This window comes from Cyanistes caeruleus, chromosome 2 (assembly GCF_971803275.1).
Source record: "Cyanistes caeruleus chromosome 2, bCyaCae1.hap1.1, whole genome shotgun sequence".
Taxonomy (NCBI): Eukaryota; Metazoa; Chordata; class Aves; order Passeriformes; family Paridae; genus Cyanistes; species Cyanistes caeruleus.
In genome coordinates, this window is record NC_141702.1 from 102,112 (window position 1) to 108,037 (window position 5,926).

A 5,926-nucleotide genomic window follows, 5' to 3' on the forward strand; every position below is an offset into this window, starting at 1 on the left:
TCATACATTTCCTCTGAGAGAAATAAAAACAACCTGTCAAATAATTGTTGCAAGCATATTTTTCTAGGTCTATTAAGTTCTGCTCTATTTTTAAGTACAGTTTTATTGAGAGAATATGTTTTATGGAGCTTCTTGAAAGCCCTTAGATGGAAGTCCTCAGTTCATCTGTCACTAATAGTGGTCCTGGCTTCCTGTTTGGGTTTGCCATTCTGGCATCTGCAATAGAGCCAGAGACAGGGTGTTACTCTGAAAGTATTCATCTCTCTTCAACTAAATGACAGTGGGAACAATTTGGAATTTCTCAGCTCTACTTTAATTTAGTCTTAAATGCCATTAAGAAGGAAACCTGGGCAGGGATTTGTGGATTCCTTGAGTTCAAGGATTTATCATTTGGTCTCTGTTTCCCCCTGTGTGTGTTATGATTGCACCCCACTGCTTTTTCCTTATTAATTTTGCAGAAAAGGCTCCTGGAAAGAGAAACTAGAAAACACTCAGTCTTGTCAAAAATAGCTATTTGGGAAATCAGACCACAGAAATCAAAGAAGAAAGGAGGGAAAAAGTAGAAAAAACAGATTCAGGGTCAGCAATGTGATTAGTGTGTGAAAAGGAAATTAAAGCATTTCAAGTTCCATTTTTGCTTTCTATTTTCTTGCCTTCAGTTTTCAACTTTATCATCGAAGCAATAAACATACTCTAATTCAGTCACTCTGTAACTGAGGTAGCCAAGGAAGGGTTTCTTGAACCAAAAGTAGCAAGCAGATTGTGTTTGATAGATCACTGGTAGAGGAACAATTCATTAAACCAGTTGGCCTCCAGCTGTAACCATCATGTGGGATTTGCTGACCATTTTGCTCTGTTCCCCATGAAGGTCAATAGCACTGCACCATTTGTCTCTGACACACAGACAAAGGACACAGGCTTCAGAATGCAGAGGACAGTACAAGCAGCAAGCCCGATCACAGCATAGAAACAAACATCAGCTGCAGGTTCTAAGAGATTGTAATGCAGCTGAAGAAATATCAGTAGTTACTTGCAAGAAACCTCGTCACACCCAGGCTTGCTCAGTTGGCAGAACCTGAAAGGTTACAGGAATTCAGTCAGTTGGAGTAGCTGTAAATTCTTGTGATTTTTGGATTTTGAGTTAGATCTTGTCCTAAATAGACTAGCAATAATTTTTGTGTACCACAATTGGATAAATTTGTATCTTCTCCTACTTAATAGTTCAAAATGGCATAATCCCACTACCATAATTCCCAAATTTGTTTTGCATGTTAGATTATTCAGAAGGAGTAGATAACCCCTCTGGACTGTTGAAATACACTTTCATGTGGGAATGGCTTTATCAGTTTATGAATTGGTTGTGTAGAGTTATAATCTGTTTTGGACTTTCAAGATCTTTCTGCTCTCTGTACTATCTCATGAGAATTCCCTTAATCAGAAATTCCTTTTTCTATGTTCAGAGCAATAAAAAGTGTTTCAGTAGAACTAGATAAGCTGGATGGATTTTTCTGAATCCATCCAAATTCTGAAGATTTGATATGGCACTCTAGATAACGGTTTTCATCCATTTTTTCTTTGCAAGAACAAATAAGTAAATAGATTAAAACAAGCTGTGTGGATTTCTTTATAAGAAAAGCCTGATAAGTTTAGGAAGACGGAATTCTGAGGATGGTTTGTATTTTCTTCTCTACCACTCTCAAGATGGTGGTGATAATTTTCCTTGATTTAATTGTGTACAACAAAATTTGACTCCTGAGGAAGGGACTTTGCTGTATAAAACCTTCCATTAGCTGTTATATTAACAAGTCATGCCATGTTTTACAATGTGCCATTATTGCCTGACAAGTTATTGTATTTCATATTTGTCAAGATTTCTGCCTTCTTATTCACTGTGTTTCCATTGCAATGCTCAAAGACAGCTCTTCTATTTCTAGCCTCGAGCCATAATTATACTTAGGCCTTGAGCCAGAGATAAGCCCATGCCAACAAAATGTTTGTGTGTATCTTGGAAACATAATCAGTGTTAACTGGGTTGGTGTATTACATGTCATACAGGCAAACCCAGCAGCCCTCTTCCACAGAGCAAGTGATAACCCTTATCTGCTTCATTCTCCAAAGAACTGCCAGGTCCAAGAGCTATTTGAAACCAGTGAAAGGGATTTTGCTGACAAAAGTAAGTTACAAGTTTCCAGTCCAACAAAAGATATTTAATGTGTATACCTAAAATCAAGGGCTCAGTTCTCTGTTGTCATTGGGCGTTTGCTGGATTGAGGCTCAAAAGCTCAATGTGAGCAGTTTGAAAGGTGTGGATTTTGCTATGACTTGTGTGAATTACACAGAGAAAAAGGATTAACATTTCAGTCTTAATGCCCCTGTTAACTCAGTCTTCATATGCAGATGTACGTAGTACATGTTTTGATTGTCGTTGATGGCAGCATAGGAACATATTTGTAATTATCTGTAAAACCATGGAAATTTCATTGATTAAGCTCTTTCTTCTGTTTTTGTTGGGAAAAAAAGACTTCAGTGTCTGTGGAGGCTGTGGTGACCCATACTGTGCCCACAAATGTCAGTTGCAGAGAGTTTCTTCTCCAAGCAGCTACAGAAGGGGTAAGAGTTTATGGACGGTTCTTGCTAAGTGCTGCTTTTCCATTTCAGTTGGAATAAGGCTGATGGATGGAGATGATAAAGTGGAGAGAATGCTCCGAGGCTCTCGTTGAGTTTGCTGTCCAGAAAAAAAAGAATTGACTGAATGTTATCTCACCAGCACCAAGTGGGAAGTAGCACATGAGAGAAAAACATGGACTGGAATCATATAGTCTGTGCTTGGTTTTGGATATTAAATGATGGGGAGATGGCAGAGGGGGAAAAATGTAAAGCAGAGGAGTTTTATATTAATTTTGACAAAAACAGATAAAATGTAGGCTACTTGGTCTGAAGCATTTACCATTAATGTGGATGATGGAAGGCCTTAAGTACACATACAAGTTCTTGTGATGTATGTGAGTTCTACTGTTCTGTTTCCTAACTAACATGCTAATTGTTATCTGTTATTAATTTATTTATTTTTTTGGCTTAGGAATGATCTCAGAACAATTGGTTGAAGTGTTCCATTATATGGAACAGTGATTCCAAATGAGATGTGGCTGTTCCTTTGGGATGACTGCCCTTCATATTTCTCTTCCTTGGGACAGCCAAGGAAGCTAAGAAAGGCTGTCTCCACATAGCTACACAAGTGAAACAAATTACAATATTCTTCCACTCTGCCTGACAAGATGTTTTTTGTATTTCCTGCTCCCTCTGAAGAGCAGGAAATACAAATTTCCTTTTCAAGGAAGAGAAATAATTTAACAGAAAGAAATAGTGAGATAATAGAATTACTAGAAGAAGGATGGATTCAATAATGTTTTGATTTAAATCAGAAAACAAATTCCCAGTGTATTTTCCAGTACTCAGTTTTAAGCCCAGCTATTATTTTTCTGGCAGAATAGCAGTGTCTTGTAAAAATGTTGATTTTACAGACATGTGTTTTATGCCAGTCCCTCAGTATTTGAAAGGAGAGTGGGCAGGTGAGCTGGCATGGAACAAGGATGTTGAGGTGCTTTGCTGGGGGCTCTGTGGTTACCCAGAGCTCATTCCCTGAGCAGCAGCTGCCCTGTTCGAGGGCACAGCAGGGACATCCATCAAGGGGTAAGGCTAAAGCGAAGCAGAGGCAGCACAAAAAATAACCAATTTCTTCAATGACAAATACCTTCAGTGGCCATGATGAACTTTGCTTATTTTGGTAGTGTGCTTTTCTGATGCCATTAAACTTTTTGTGTCTAAGACCACAATATATTTAAGGGAACTGTTGTTACTAGAAAAGGCATCACACAAATGTATGACTGGTACCACTGAAATCAATACACTGAGTCATAATCTTACAACAGCCATATAGATATTTGTGCTTCCTTCATTAGGTTCAGGGAGTTCAAATTAAATAACAGGTGTAAGTATACAGGGAAAAAAAAGATCCTAAGCCTCATCATCATATAGGATGTATAGGAATGAAATACCATATTTATGCTGCTCTTTTTCATTGCTTTATTTAATTCAAAATAAATTCACATGGTTTGCAGTGAATAGTTTTAAAAGGTAAAAGTACAGTACTTTCAGTACTACAATTTCCTAATGCATAAAAAATATGTTGTTTAAATTAATTGTGCTTTTCTCTGCTTTGTTAAATCTTTGAAATGGAATAAATATGGCTGTGTTTTTTGCATTAAAATAGAGATATATATGTAGATGTATATATGCTCTATCTGCTGGAACAGCTTTCAAAGAAAATTGTGCCTGTTCTTGTTTAAATGTCAAAATTGAATTCTGTTTCCTTTTAATTTGAAGATATTAGTGCTGCTCCAGTAGTCACAGAAACTGCAAATCAGAACAGCGTGTTGAAGATAACCATCAGCAGAAATTCTGAATATTGGAATAGAGTTTTCTTAAGTTTCTACCTGCATCTGTCAAGTATAGCAGCAGCAGCAATTTGATTGATACTTAAGGCTTAATGGTGGCAATGGTTAGGACTTAAGTAAAAGGGTACTCTGCATTTGCTGTACACCCTCTATTAAACAAATATTGAAACATATTTTCTGTCATTGAAAAATCCCTCTGATTTGTGACACAGTGCAATTTATGCCTTATGAACCAGAGGAAGATAGAAGCTGAAGATATTCTTCTACAGTTGGATGAAAACCTTTGTTATGAGCATATGGCCTTATCTTTGTATCTGAAGTATAAAAATTGGGGTTTAAAATCATATATAGAGTATCTACATAGACTCCAAAAATCTACTAGCTGTCTGTAGAACACGTAAACAAGAATATTATCAGATCTGCAGCTCTAAGTAATGCAATTACAGACACTGATGAAGTAATTGGATATGAAATTAGTAATCATATGATTGTGTGGAATTATCTGATCTGATCTGCATGCCTGACTGTTAAGAACTATGCATGTGAATCAACCTTGGTAAATAATTCATACCTTATCCTATAGCTAATTAATGTAACATCATTTTCCTTGGTCTGCACTTTATAGAAGTGTGGTATTTCTCTGAAATTAGCAATTTTTCGATGACAATTACCTATATCAAGGAATAAGGTCTGGTTTGCAATTTTTTCAATGTATAGCAACGATCATTCAGTATCTGAATAGCGTTGGTTAATTCTTAATTGGTTAATTGGTAAAAAAAAGCCTCCTTCTTTTCCTGTTTTTCTCACCTGATTAAAAGAATGCTTGGCTATAGAGTATTGGTTTGAGCACACACTTTGAAAACAGGCTTTGTGCATGTTTTTAATATGCTCCCCTTGCCTCTAAATCACAGCCTTTGGTGTCCTGGAGTCAAAATAATTGATAGTGGGGAGTGGAAGTAAAGATCAGCAACTTGGTTATTTGCCATAGGAAGTAAATGAAAATTAGTATGGTGAAAATTAGTGCTGGGGAAATGTTTTCAAGGGTTTAACAGCGGAATTTGGCTCCAGGTAAATAATTAGATACCAGTGGGGCTCACGGTATTTTTAGACACCTACTGCTGTAGATTGGGCAATTGCTGGCATCCAGAGATATTGCAGAAACCACACTGAATTAATTAATAGGGTAAAGGTTTGGCTACTGAAGTTTGCCAACAAAAGAGAAATCTGAATGAGGCAGTGCACGAGCAAAGTGCAGGGAAGTGTGTGCAAGGCTCCTCAATGCTATTCCCATCAGAATCTTGGACCAGAACTAAAGGAATACTAAATGTTTTATAAAGGATTATATTTCTGTTCCCAAAGGATTGAATGTGGAAATCAGACAGCCTTTTTAGAGCCTCAGAGCACTATGGAGTCCTTAAACTTCCTGGGGACGCAAGAATTTGGATTGCTCTTTGGCATACTGTCAACATTTA

At 37.1% G+C, this 5,926-nt stretch overlaps 1 long non-coding RNA gene across 1 annotated transcript; it reads left to right on the plus strand.

Annotated features, from left to right (window-relative positions):
- Positions 1–2,122: 2,122 nt before the first annotated feature.
- On the plus strand, positions 2,123–2,733 carry LOC147654520 (uncharacterized). Its single transcript, XR_015282606.1, has 3 exons — positions 2,123–2,173; positions 2,521–2,568; positions 2,659–2,733. It is a non-coding gene; the product is annotated as an uncharacterized LOC147654520 (long non-coding RNA).
- Positions 2,734–5,926: the final 3,193 nt, after the last annotated feature.